The following is a 14,347-nucleotide window of genomic DNA, read 5'->3' as shown; positions in this document are numbered from 1 at the left end:
TGTCCTAAAATTTATTGAAGTACAAAAGTCACAGAAGAAAGCAAGCAAATAAACAAAATTATTAGCAGCAGTTATTAATGGTGTGAAGTGGGGAGTGCTGAATCTATCTTAAACTGAGTATATATAGCCATTAGGGTGGGTTATTTAAATGACGAAGTCCTAAGGAATAATGAAGGGAACATTTGCCCTAAGATATGGCTAATGGTAAAGGTGCATTCTGTTTTGGGTTCAGCTAGAAGGTTGTCCAGACAGATGTTCTGAGGGAGGAATATATTTAATAACAGTACTCTCCAGCAACAGACTTAACTACTGAGTGTACATAGAAGTCAGTTACTATGGTACAAGGTATTGAGAGAAGAAACACTTTATTGCAAGTTGACAAACCAATAGACAGACCAAAATCAAATCTATTGCCCTGCCTAAGAAAGGGAAAGCAATTTATGTTCATTTTATTGTACAGGGTTGAGGACAAAGAATTTGAGTTGGCTAAGGAGCTGGCTAAGAGCCAAGAAATGTGAATTTGACAGTTTATTGGCTAGTTACAAATTGGTCCATATAGAAAAAGGTTTTCTTTTGATTAATCAGGTCTTCCACTGCTAAATGCAATTAGGTAATCCCGTCTTCACACCCACCCCCTAGTTTTAACTGGGCAGTCCTTAGCTTTGGTTGCCTTGGAGCTCAGCGCGCAAGGTTAGTTGCTTCTGGAGATACCCAGGTTTTGTATCATTTGCAGATACACTGTGCAAACAAGTCTCAAAGGGAAAATTAGTTGCCCTTGCTTTTTTTTTTTTTTTTATGCTCTGGAATATAAGAGCAACTTAACCACTTAACCTTAGTTTAAGCATGTTTCAAAAGTGAAAGAAAGTAAGTATAAATAAGACAAAGTAATAAATTAAAAAAAAAAAAAGAATGGTACAATCTAAGATGGGGAAAGTATCCAGGGATCAGGACATTTGGGATAATGTTTACCCTAACAAAAAGATTAGATTTTATTCCTAATGCAAAGGAAAATTTCAAGAGCTATTAAGCAAGGCAATGACATGATTTGATTTGTGCCTTTAAAGCAATCACTGTCAATCTTGGATCCAGAATGGCTTATAAGGGAAAGGACAAGAATCAAAACAGCGAGATATGTAAGAAATTAGTAGTGTAATCTGGATAAGAAATGACGGTGATTTGAATCAAACTAATGACAGTAGCACTGGAGAGAACTGGAAAATTTTAGGATACATTTTAAAGGCACTGTCAGTAGGTCTTGCTATGGTAGTGTGAGGAAGGATAGAGAGGAATTAAGGGAAATTATGGTTTAAAGAGAACTCTAAAGTTTTGGATTTCAGTGGCAAGGGCTTCATTTTAGGATTAAATCTGATTTCCTTAGCCTGGTATTCATCTGTATCTTATTAAGTGCTATCTACTAGTACTTATAAATTAAATGGATTGACATATGGAAAAGTCAGTGTACTTATCTAGTTACTTTCAAACACAGGTGAAATCATCCGCAGGTTACTGATCAAGAATCTTGTTGCACTGTTTTTTGAAAAGGATCAATTTTGTCCCATTAATCACTAAGTAAGTCTAATCATTTGTACACTCAATTGTAAAATTGCCTCCTTATTATTCACCATACTCCTGCAAAACCCCTACTAACCCACTATAAGAAATATTCACTTCCTAAGTGAATACAATATTTTTATATCTATCAGAGCCTTATACCCCCGTTGTCACTTTATGAAAATTAGCTTTTTTTTTCTATTGAAGTAAATTTCAGTTTCTTACAAATAATATGTGACCTCTGTTCCATATGAAATGGAAATCTATCATCCAGATTGTTCAACAAGACAGACTTATTTTATCACTTATATTTTAATTACAGTAATGTCAGACTCAGAGTTCATTAAGTTTTTTAAGGTACCATATCTTGTGTGTAAAGTATTTTTATTGAGAAAATGAATTTTTCCCCACCAGGAAAATATCTCTCTAATTAGAAAGCACATATTATTAGTGCAAATATATCATATTAAGCATACACTCTGATGAATTGATAATTCAGCTCAATTTCAAATTATAATCATTTTATTACCATTCTGCAAGAAAGAAACCTCCAATGAAAGGAGAAAAGTACTAAGCTATTTTGAAACATTGGATTCTTCTTGGCTCACTCAGGTCTTTTTGCAAGTGATGGTTGCTTTGCTGGTTTATAATAATTTGAATATTTTCTTTTATTCTTTTAATTACCAGTGGGCATTTGAAGCTGATGCCTCCAAACTACCAAAACTGTTGCCTAACTTTAAATATAACTTTTCAATAATCTCTAAAAATGTTATCTTCTTTGAGGGAGTTACAAGAAAAGTTGCATCTGTCCTCATTAAAATATCCTCCATTTATACTAGACATGGTGATTATATGAAGAGCATTGTCTATATCTTACTGCAGATACTGAATAGTGTCAGAGGGAATGATCATTTGTTGTTGTCACAGAATCTGCAGTTTTAGACAGCATATAATACATTAGTTTTCAAATATTCTTCATTAGAACTCTCCAAGTTTAATTTACTCAACTGTATGGAGGTTAAAGATTTGCTGGTAAAGCACTCATCATTAACAGTGATTATTCATCGTCACTCTTGAGTAGGCAAATTCCACTTTTGTAGATTTTCTCTGCTAAGGAGAATTAATGGGAGCTGGGAAATCATAGCAGGGACCTTCAGGCCACAGCTATAAAGGTTGAGAATTAAAAATGGAGAAGGAAAGGAAATTATTTGATTGGCTGTAACTCAAAGTCTAGTTGACTGATTAATTGCCCCTGGAGTTTCATTTTCTTAACCTTGAGGTATTTACAGGCTTAGATTTGGGGTTGCTTCTGTAGGCTGTGTAAGGGCAGGAATTGGCACAGGGCAGGTTTTCTATGATCCAGCAGACGAGTGAAGGAGGAGAGAGTCCTGGAGCCCTCAGTGGCTTTTGCAGGTTTTTATTGGGATTTACCAGGTACATGGCAGGCAGGGGTGCTGGGGAGCCGGGAGACTAGCAGGCCTCCCAGCCCCCAGCAAGTCTTCACTCTTTCTGGGTTGTCTCATGTTCTCTCTGCTTCTCTCATGCTTCTCCTTTCTCCATTCGTTCTGCTTCTCTGCTTCTCCTGCTTCTCTTCTCTCGGCTTCTACTGTGGTCCCCGCGACGCCGCCCCTAAAAAAAAAAAAATCCCAGTCTCAGCCCAGGCGAATCCCATCTACCTATGCCCACACCCTATTCCAGGTACCCGCCATCAGGCATGCATTCAGGACCGCAGGGTTCCCTCATCTATCCTAATGGCGAGAGGGCAGAAAAACCTGATATTTTTACCTTACCCTACAGGCTGCAAGAACATTAGTGCCACCTCAGTATACAGGTCTCCTTGTTTAATTTAACACAAAATATTTCCACTATAAATGAGGATGATAAATTCATTCTCGTAGAAGGAAGGCATTTCTGGTACTTCATTGCCTCCCACCACTTTCTCTAAAACCAGCCTTTCCTTGAGAAAAATTATGCACATCTCCTTGATAAAAACAAAGTGACTGCCTATTAGTAACTGATATGGAAAACTATGAAGGAAGAGGCAGAAAACCAAGTAAGGCAACTATACAAAATAAATTTCCAGCTTGAAACACCTTTCAGTTTTTGTTTCCTCGTTCTTTCATCTGTTTCCTATCCACTATTACAGGGCAAAGAATTTGAATTGAAAAATGAATTTTTCCTGCCATAGTGCTCTACAGGTTTGAGCAAAAGAACACTGATATGAAATTGGAACCTGTGGATTATCTCTAACCTCAATGTTTGTTACATCTCAAATGCCACTCTTGAGGATGGAGAACAAGGAAAAAAGGCAAATCTTCTGATAATTAGAAACCCCTGGGGGAATACAGGAACTCATACATAGGTTTAATTGCTCTTTCTCTTCTTTTTCTCCCTTTTTTGCATCGGTCCTAGTGTGCAGCGCTCCCCTCTTCGGGGAAACGGCACTGCGCACTTTGGCACAATTAAATTCTCACTCCAGGGCAAAAGCTGAAAGAGTTCTCTCAAAACAGCCTTTTAATTTTAGGAGTGGCTGAGCAGGGGCTCTGTAAAAAACAGATTGGGAGAAATACTGTGCAGTGACACTACAGCATACTCAAGGCTTCTAGTTCTGAGAGGCTCTTGAGCATGCTCAGAGATGGGAACTTTAGGTGTCTCTAATTACAAATAGGCTACAAAACTTTTGTTGTGTGTGTAAAGCTAAATGTAATGAAATTTCATTGCTCAGTATAATAAAATGGCATGTCTGGAGGCATTATGGAACTCTAGGCCGCTACTGGATGGAGGGATGAGATGAGAGACAAGCCCTGGTGGGTACAGAGCAGAGGCTGCATTGAGGTGATCACAGCAAAAGAGGAAATGAGCCCTGTCAATATTCAGGAATAAGAGAAGGAATAGGAATTTACTTCTGGATGGAACCTGAGAAGTATCGATGCAAACGTAAATCAGTGGTAGCCTTCATGCCTGGCAGAATTGTCCATTTTTTTCTTCAACATTGTAGGGTCAGGAAGGACACTGAACAGGTTTTCTATGATCCCATGAAGACTGGGATAGAGGAAAGAGTCCTGGAGACCTCGGTGGGTTTTCAGGCCTTTATTGAGACTTACCAGGCATATGGCAGGCAGGGGTGATAGGGGGCCGGGAGGCTGGCAGTCCTCCCAGCCCCCAGCAAAACCTCACTTTATCTGGGCTCTCTGGCATTCTCTCTGCTTCTCTTCTTCTCTCGGCTTCTGCTGGTGTCCCTATGATGCCGCCCTTATAAACTCAGTCTCTCAGCCCACTTCAGGTGCCCGCCATCAGGCATGCATTCAGGACCACAGGGTTCCATCATCTATCCTCATGGTGGGAGGGCAGAAAAGCCTGATACTTTTACCTTACCCTACAAACATTTATTGAGCTATGTGTCAAGTACTGTGTTATATCCAGAGGCTACTGAAAAGAATAAAACATGACTATTATTTGCAAATATATAGTGATATAGATGTGGAAACTGATGATTATATTCACATAGGATTCAAATCAATGGGAAATAAACAGTATTAAAAGGTGGACAAGGAAATGTAAGAAATCATCAAGAAGAGTCAGAAAATGCTTTATGGAAAAGGGATTATTTTAGCTGGAACATAAAAGCAAATAGGATTTTTCAAGGCATGGAAATAAATTGCAGTCTAGATTGTAGAAACAGCATGCCCCATGATATGTTATGGAAGGGAATATTTGGCTAGAAAACTTAGAGTATTTTATTTATGGGGAGAAACTAGAAATGGATTATTGGGAGATAGGGAAGAAATGAGGCTGACCAGCAGATTCCCTGGAAGGCAAGAGAGGTCAGGAGTTCTGCATTACAAGATTGTAGGCTGAAATGCAGATGGGAGAATGTCCTACATGTACACAGCAGAAGGTCAAGAAGCAACCAAGCTATGTGGAGCTTCTGAGGTGCAAATGACTCAGAAATGCATCTCTAGGCCATAATTATTCTTAGGTGTTCACTGTTGTGTTAGAAAACAAATCCAGACTGTTAGGCAGTTTCCTACTTGGAAAATGCTATGAAACTTCCCCAAGGATACCTGGTTAGTAAATGTTAGAGCCAAAATGAGCACAAATCCACTTATTAGTGAGACCAGGCTTTATTCCCTAGAGTGGGCTGCCTCAAACCAAGAATATAAATATTTGCAATATAAAGAAAAAGCTTATTTTTTTATGCTCCTTCCTGTTTAGTTTGAAGAGTGCTGTAAGGAGTTTTCTGAAATCACAAGGGTTCCAGGTGCAGAGATTTATGTTAAAAAAAGGTTATCTGCTGGCAGCCCATACCCTCAACAGGTGGCGTTTATCTTGGTCTGATTACCATGATCCTGGATCAAACACTTAGAAATTGGATCAAAAAGCTGATTCACTCTCAGCACATTCATAAGATATTGATATATACATCAAAATGCCGAATTTTAAGTGTATAATAGGTTGCTGATCAGACTAGAAATTCACTTCTGCTGTGGTCATATTCTTTCCTATTCAAAACATTACAGGGAAGTCAAGTGAAAAGATGTTGACTAAAGCTGTGAAATGGAGGCGTTAAATGCTCAGAATAGCAAGATAAATTGCATTTATTCATTAAAGAATTATTGAACAACTTGATATAAACTATCCTGTTTACACGGTGTACTTGAGGAACAGCATGTAATCAAAACTCAAAGTCACTTCTCTCAGAACCTCTCAATCTACTGGGAGAGGCAGCCTAGAAATAGTTATAATACAAGTAACCAATGCTCTCAGAGAGGCCTGGATTTATTTAATCATGGATATACCTGGAATGACCTTTATTCAGGATAAGGGTCAGGTGGGGGAGTTACAGAGCGGGTCTGGAGGAATCACACCTGACTCGAATATGAATGATGAACATTCCCACATGAGAAAGGAGGGGTATAAAAGACAGGACTCTTCAGGTTTTCGATACATCTTAGCAGAGACCAGGAGCGAAGGGCAGCTTGGAATTCAAACTGTAAGTTCAACCTGTTGCGATCACAGTAGAAGGCTAGAAAGAAATGAGTTTGGGCCAGGTTTCAAAAAACACATTTCACTCTCTCCAAACAGTGGGAGATTTGGGGTGGGGTGGGGAGCCAGAGGCTGCTGAGGGGAGCCAGCTCTGTGCATATATATGTGTTGATGTATATTTATATTTGCTTTGGGTTCTTTGTCATGATGTGTTAAATGTTTTTTAGTCATTTAAGTTTTATGGTTTGTTGGTTAGGTTTTTCTCACAATGTTTATATTTTAGTTAAATGTTTATCCCTGTTGGTATAAAGTTGTTGCTACCAGCCTATATATTCACAGAAGGTATAATCCTCATTTTGTTATATTGCCGACATTTGTGCTTTCTTTCATTTTCCCTTCGTTAATTTTGCCAGATGTTTTTCGGTTTTATTAGGTTTTTGTTAACTTTATTTCATTAATTTCTTTTTCCCTTCCTTTCTTTTAGTTCTTAAGATGGATGTTTAGCTATTTAAGTTTCAAATTTTTGGTGTCTTAGTTGCTAACCATGAAGGTAGTCCCTCTATTTCAACTATGATAGCGAATGTTTTTATTGTATTTCACTCCTTTACAATATTTTAAGATTTAATCATGATTTTTCTTAAATTAGTGTGTGTATAAGTATTTGCCTTTCATATAAGTGGCTTACTTTTATCTTTTAATGATTTCTAATTTAATTATCGACTGGTCTCTCTGATAAAAATCTTGGGAGGTGTTTTGAAATTTCAATGTTTTATCTCTAAAGATTTCCTGTCCCGATGTGGGTTTTTTAATTAATTACTAATAGTCATTGTACATATTTTGAGTTTAAGATATATAGCCATTATTTTATTCTAAAACTTTGTTGTTAGATATTTTATGCTTCATCCATCATATTTCATGGGGTTTTTTATGATTAATTTTGGATAATTTCTTTAGTCTTCTAATTTATGTGCTCAAGTTTTAATTTTAGTCACTATTTTTACTAATAAATGTTCTTATTGGTTCCTTTTCAAAACTGTTTTTGGAAACCTCTCATGCTGTTTCTGCTGTTTATATATTCAGGGTCCTATTTTATTTCTTGGAACATACAAATACTAATTCTTAATTTTGTGGTAAATATGAGTTTTTAAAGTTTTAATTAGTTGTGGTTTCTGCTCATGACATTCTGCTCATGTGGTTTCTGTGGTTTTTACTCATGACATTTATTTTCAGATTTTGTGACTATTGACTATTATATTCTGGCAAATTTATTGGTTGGGATATTTTAGACCTAGGTCAAAGTTGATGTTCAGGATGTATTTTGAAGTGCTTTTGATAACAACTTCAGAGTATTACTCTCCTGGGATCAGCTTGAACTATATTATGGGATAAAAGGGTTTTGCTGTTACCATCATGAGGGGCAGCTGTAGTCATGAATTTTCAGTGAGGAGTTTTTTTCTCCCATCCTGCGGCAAGATTGAAAGTGGGCAGTTTTTCATGTTTCCCCTTGAGGAGGACTAAAGATTTATTTCTGGTCATCATTCCACTGATGGATTTTTTTTTTTTAGGGTATCAGTTAAAGGTGGGGTCTTCTGTGAGACCCTTCACTTCAGGAGGTTCCTAAGCTGTTTTTTTCTATTTCTGCCTCTCCATCCCCACCTATAACACAAAAACAATAATGAATAGGAACTGGCAAAGACTCTAAAGCAAAAGCCAACTTCAGTGCTTTGTTTGAATTCTATTTTCACTGATTTGGGTCTCCTAGGAGTCATTGTATTCTTGCAGACCAATAAAGGTACTTAATGTTTTAAAAATACTTTAAGCCATTTTAAGTTCTTAGTGAGAGTGTTGTCAGTGTGTGAGTGAAGTCCAATATGTTGCTATCAATGCAACCCCATTCCTTTTTTTTTTTTTTTTTGGTTTGATAGAGTGGGTATTATCAGTTTGCTTTTTATTTAATGTATCAACATATGATTAAAATGTTATTCACCAGAAAGAATATAAGAGCTTCTTCACTGTAGTTGATTAATATGAATATTGTGCTATGAAGCTAAAACTAGATACAAGCAAGTGAAAGCAGCACTGTAACAAGTAGAGAAGTTGACATATTGAAAGACAAAAGCAATAAACTCTGGGCATGGAGCTATTGCTAATTGAGTACTCAAATTAAAAAAAAAAACTAATTGAAATTTTTTTTATTATCCTCTAGGTATTCTAATGTTACTTTTTTGCTAAATAAAGAAATTTGTGGTGGTAAGCTTTAAGAAATGGTGGGGGATATCTAAGATAAAGGAAAATTTGTCAGGTTTTATTTCAGGGACACATCATCCATGGAGACATTACATGTATAATGTAATTCAGGACTGAGGAAGTAATGGGCAGAAAGATGGAGACTTCTTATTCAATAGATGAGCCAGTATGCCACAATCTCCTACTGGAAAATTAAAGTCATTCAATTTGGCTATTTGACCCTGTGGGATTTCACAGAAACAATTCAAAGCACAATGATGCTATTATTGCTGATGCTATAGAGGCCCTGTAGAACTAACAGGAAAAAGAAAACTGTACCTCTTTAGAATTACAAATTAAATATGTATGAAATACCCTCTACCCTAACTTTACCTCCTCCTAAAATCTGACTCAGGGGATATTTGGAAAATATAGATTTGACAAGTGAAACATAAATAACCTATTTAGTTTCTTGGTAGCTGAATATATTTTTGTTGTTAACCTAGAGAGATAGCAAAAGAGAAAATCAACTATTTAAGTACCCTGTGTGTAGCCTGCTCAGGAAAATGACAACAAAATAAATGACCATTTTCATATTGCTCTCTAGTGCAGCTAGAAAGGAATGGTCTTATTTCTTGAGTCTGACATAAATGCTGGATTTTCAGATTGCTAGATTGTATATGTGTATTTTAGGATATTGTTTTTTGCAGTGTTCTTAAGAAAATTAACAAAAGAAAATGACTTCAGGATGCAGAAATCCATCTTAAATAAGTTGGAGGGGAAGAGGAACACTGTATTTGGGGAATTAAAGTTACAATCCTAACGGGTTTTTTAAACCATATTACATGGCATTTTTAAATGTATTCTAAATTTTTTTCTCCATGAACAGCAACTGCTTGAATCAGTTATGTACTCAATAGCTAGTAAGACAATTTCATTAAGTTGCAATTGCCTGTACAACAGAAAATATTTGCAGACAGTTATCATAGAAAATAGTAGTAGAATAGTCACCTTATTGAAGGATGATTGCATCTCCAAAAAAACACAATGCATGAATAGCACTGTAGTAATTTATACTTTCATTGGTTGGAGTATTTTGAACTTTACTATCACTAGATATTTAAAGACTGCAATAATTATAGGAACTATTAGGCTAAAATAAAATACTATTCAGAAGAAAACTTTTGTTACCTAGTTTCTTGGATTTCTTTATGTAAAGACTAATCAGTGCATAGATTTTATGGTTCATACACTGGATATACCTAGAAACCTATTGCAAGATATGAAAGAGAGCACTAAGCAGAATCTAGAAATTAACTAGCAATCTCAATTTCAAAACTTCTCTGGACCTTAGCTTCTTGATTTTGTGCACTAAGATTGTAACAAAGGCCTATTCTAATCCAAACTTTATAAAAGTTAAGAATTATTAACCAGGTTGATTTAGCTTCAAAAAAAAAAACAAACATCCAACTCTGTTTTGTAGTGGTTTTTTGGGAGCCTGACTCTATTCTTTGGCTATTTGTGTTAAATCAGTTGAGGAGCCAGGTGATAAGGTCTACATATGTGAGATAGCTGTCCAGTCATTGACAGTTTATTCTCTCTGAAGCCAGTGGATGGAGTAGTTTCTCACCCCTGCAGTTAGTGCAGTTAGTTTAACAGTAGTACTTATAAATTTTTGACCATTCATGATATGGCATATCTGTGAGGATACCTAATACCCATGGGAAACCTGTGATTGAGATCAAAATTATTGTCCCAGTCCCTACCCTAATGAAATGACCACCATATCTTGACTGAATTACTGCTCCAATAGCTTCTGATTTTATTGATATGTAAATAATTCTCATCACAGCCTTCATGGGAGACTTCTTCAGAAAACAGGGATTTTTGTCTAATTATAATCTTTAGCCTAGATCAATATCTAATAAATGAGTGGTGCTAAATGAATATTGAATGAAAGGATAGGATGAATAGATGACACTTATCTCCTTCAAACATTTTTTTTTTTAAATATTAAATTTTATTTTTATATTCCCCCATACAATTGCAAACGCCCCATTCTGACCCCAATCCTTCCCCTCCCGCCCCCCACCCCTCAAAAAGTGTCTCTGGTTCATAGTTTTTTGTTGATTTTGATTTTCACTTTCTTATATTCATTTTCCTGGTCCCTTATTTAAGTTTTCTAGATTCCTGCTATGAGTGAGACCATCCGGTATTTTTCTTTTTCTTTTTGGCTTATTTCGCTGAGCATGATCCCTTCCAGTGCCATCCATGTTGCTGCAAATTGCATGTGTTTATCTTTTTTGAATGCTGAGTAATATTCCATGGTATATATGTACCACATCTTCTTGATCCAGTCATCTATTTTTGGGCATTTGGGTTGTTTCCAAAGCTTAGCTATTGTAAACAGTGCTGCTATAAACATAGGAGTGCAGGTGCTCTTTGGAATTGATGTTTCTGTGTCCTTTGGGTAAATACCTAGGAGTGGAATTGCTGGATCATATGGAAGCTCTATGTTTAGTAGGTCCAGAAATCTCCACACAGCTCTCCATAGTGGTTGGACCAGTTTGCACTCCCACCAACAGTGCACAAGAGTTCCTTTTTCTCCACATCCTCGCCAACATTTGTTGTTGCTAGTTTTTTTAATATGTGCCATTCTCACTGGTGTGAGATGGTATCTCATGGTAGTTTTGATTTGCATTTCCCTGATTACAAGTGATGTTGAACATTTTTTCATATGTCTGTTGGCCATTTTCATTTCCTCTTCAGAGAAGTTTCTTTTTAGCTCTTCTGCCCATTTTTTGACTGGATTATTTTCTTTGTTGTTGCTGAGTCTCATCAGCTCTTTGCAGATTTTTGTGATCAGTCCTTTATCATTAGTGTTGGGTGCAAAAATGTTCTCCCAGTTGGTGGGGTTTCTCTTTGTTTTTGTTATTGTCTCTTTTGCTGTGCAGAAGCTCTTTAATTTGATGTAGTCCCAGCTGTTTATCTTTGTCTTCACTATCACTGCTTTGGGTGATGTGTCTGTAAAGATGTCTTTGATGTGCAAATCCCGTAGTGTTTCGCCTATATTTCCTTCTATGTATTTTATGGTTTCAGGTCTTATGTCTAGTTCTTTAATCCATTTTGAGTTGATTTTTGTGTATGGTGTGAGGTAGTGGTCAAGCTTCATTCTTTTGCATGTAGCGACCCAGTTTTCCCAGCACCATTTATTGAACAAACTTTCTTTGCTCCAATGCATAGTCTTTGCTCCTTTGTCAAAGATTAGTTGACCATAAATCTGTGGGTTTATTTCTGGATTTTCTATTCGATTCCATTGGTCTGTATGTCTGTTCTTGTTCCAATACCATGCAGTTTTGATGATTATGGCTTTGTAGTATAGTTTGAAGTCTGGGAGTGTGATGCCTCCATTTCCTTCTTTTTTTTTCAGTAGAGCTTTGGCTATTCGGGGTTTTTGGTGATTCCATGTGAATTTCATCAATAATTGTTCTATTTCTTTGAAGAATGCCATTGAGATTTTGATTGGAATAGCATTGAATCTGTATATTGCTTTTGGTAGGATGGCCATTTTAATAATGTTTATTCTTCCAATCCATGAGCAGGGGATGTCTTTCCATTTCTTTGTGTCTTCTTCTATTTCTTTTAACAGTGTTTTATAGTTTTCTTTGTATAGGTCCTTTACCTCTTTTGTTAGATTTATTCCCAAATATTTGATTTTTTTTGTTTCGATAATAAAAGGGGTGGTTTTTTTGATTTCTTCTTCTTCAGATTTATTGTTTGTGTATAGGAAGGCTACTGACTTTTGCGTGTTGATTTTGTATCCTGCCACTTTACTGAATTGATTGATGAGTTGAATTAGTTTTTCTGTGGCGATTTTGGGGTTCTCTATGTATATTATCATATCATCTGCAAATAGTGATAGTTTGACTTCTTTTCCTATTTGGATTCCTTGGATGTCTTTCTCTTGTCTTATTGCTCTGGCTAGGACTTCCAGTATTATATTGAAAAGCAGTGGTGAGAGTGGACATCTTGTCTTGTTCCAGATCTTAATGGAATTGCTTTCAGCTTTTCACCATTGAGAATGATACTGGCTGTTGGCTTGTCATAGATGGCCTTTATGATGTTGAGGTATGTTCCTTGTATCCCAAGAATTTCAAGGGCTTTTATCATGAATGGGTGTTGCACTTTGTCGAAAGCTTTCTCAGCATCTATTGATATTATCATATGGTTTTTATATTTCTTTTTGTTGATGTGTTGGATAACGTTGATTGATTTTCGGATGTTAAACCCATCCTTGTGCCCCTGGAATGAATCCAACTTGGTCGTGGTGAATTATCTTATGGATACATTGTTGGATTCTGATAGCTAAAATTTTATTGAGGATTTTTGCATCAGTGTTCATTAGGGAGATTGGCCTGTAGTTTTCCTTTTTTGTGTTGTCCTTATTCGGTTTTGGTATTAGTGTAATATTGGCTTCATAGAACGTGTTTGGTATTGTCCCTTTCTTCTCAATTTTTTGGAAGAGTTTGTGAAGGATAGGCACTAATTCATCTCTGAATGTTTGGTAGAATTCATTTGTAAATCCATCAGGTCCTGGGCTTTTGTTTTTGGGGAGGTTTTTAATTACCATTTCAATTTCGCTGCTTGTAATTGGTCTGTTTAGGTGTTCTATTTCTTCTTTATCTAGCCTTCAAACATTTTAATGGCTTATCTTTGCATTAGTGGCTTGCTGTACCCTCCTTTTATTTATACTAGATTTCTTTTCCCTACCATGTCAACTTCAGTCAAGCCTGCAGGTTTTGCCTTGTTTCCTCTATCTAGAATCTTGTGCCTCCAGATCTTCCCTTGGTTGATTTCTGTCTCTATCTCAAGTCAAATGTCACTTCCTAAGAGAGATTTTCTTGACTGCCACCCTATTTTTATTAATCCTTCCAGGCAGACACTGTTTATCACATCACCCTCCCCCCACTTGTCTTTTCACACCCCTAAGCTGTATCTCAAATTATTTTTCCATTTACCAGTTTTTCTGTTTGCTGCCACTACAATGAACTCTCCACATGTCTAAGGACTTTTATCAGATAGGTGAAGATTTAGCACAGAACTTCCAGCTCTAAGAGCGTTGACTGGCACATAGTAGGTCCAAAATGAATGCACTTATTTTAAATGAATGAGGAAATTGATGCTTATAGAAGCTGGCACAGATTTGTGATTATTTGTACCCAAATATATTTTATGTTCATGCTTTGATTTGTGACATTATAGTGTGTTTTCTGTTTTCTCAGATTCTGTTTACTGGCATATACTATACTCTTTATTGTAGTTCCAGATAGGGAAACACTAGAGGGAAAAAAAACCCCATAAAACTGTTCCATTGAACTATTACTTTTAAAATTTCACACCGTGAGACTGACTTCTTGAGGCTAATGTACCTATACCTTGCTTTATTTTCTCTTGTAAACAATGACAAATCAGAAATAAGGTTTTAAAAAAATTAATTCTACAGCCTTTTTTTTTTTAAAGATTTATTTATTTATACAAGAACCCGGGTACAGGCCAGATGCACGGGAGGGTGAGAGGATTCACC

The 14,347-nt window shown here is 36.4% G+C and overlaps 1 long non-coding RNA gene across 1 annotated transcript in view; it reads left to right on the top strand.

Annotated features, from left to right (window-relative positions):
* Positions 1–6,509: 6,509 nt before the first annotated feature.
* LOC129146984 (uncharacterized) overlaps positions 6,510–14,347 on the top strand; it is a 138,186-nt gene continuing 130,348 nt past the window's right edge. The window contains exon 1 of the long non-coding RNA XR_008554432.1: positions 6,510–6,544. This is a non-coding gene — a long non-coding RNA (uncharacterized LOC129146984). The remainder of the gene's footprint in view (positions 6,545–14,347) is intronic.

This window comes from Talpa occidentalis, unplaced genomic scaffold (genome assembly GCF_014898055.3).
Source record: "Talpa occidentalis isolate TD23 unplaced genomic scaffold, MPIMG_talOcc4v2.1 talOcc4.5, whole genome shotgun sequence".
Classification (NCBI taxonomy): Eukaryota; Metazoa; Chordata; class Mammalia; order Eulipotyphla; family Talpidae; genus Talpa; species Talpa occidentalis.
This window is presented reverse-complemented; position numbering and strand designations above follow the sequence as displayed.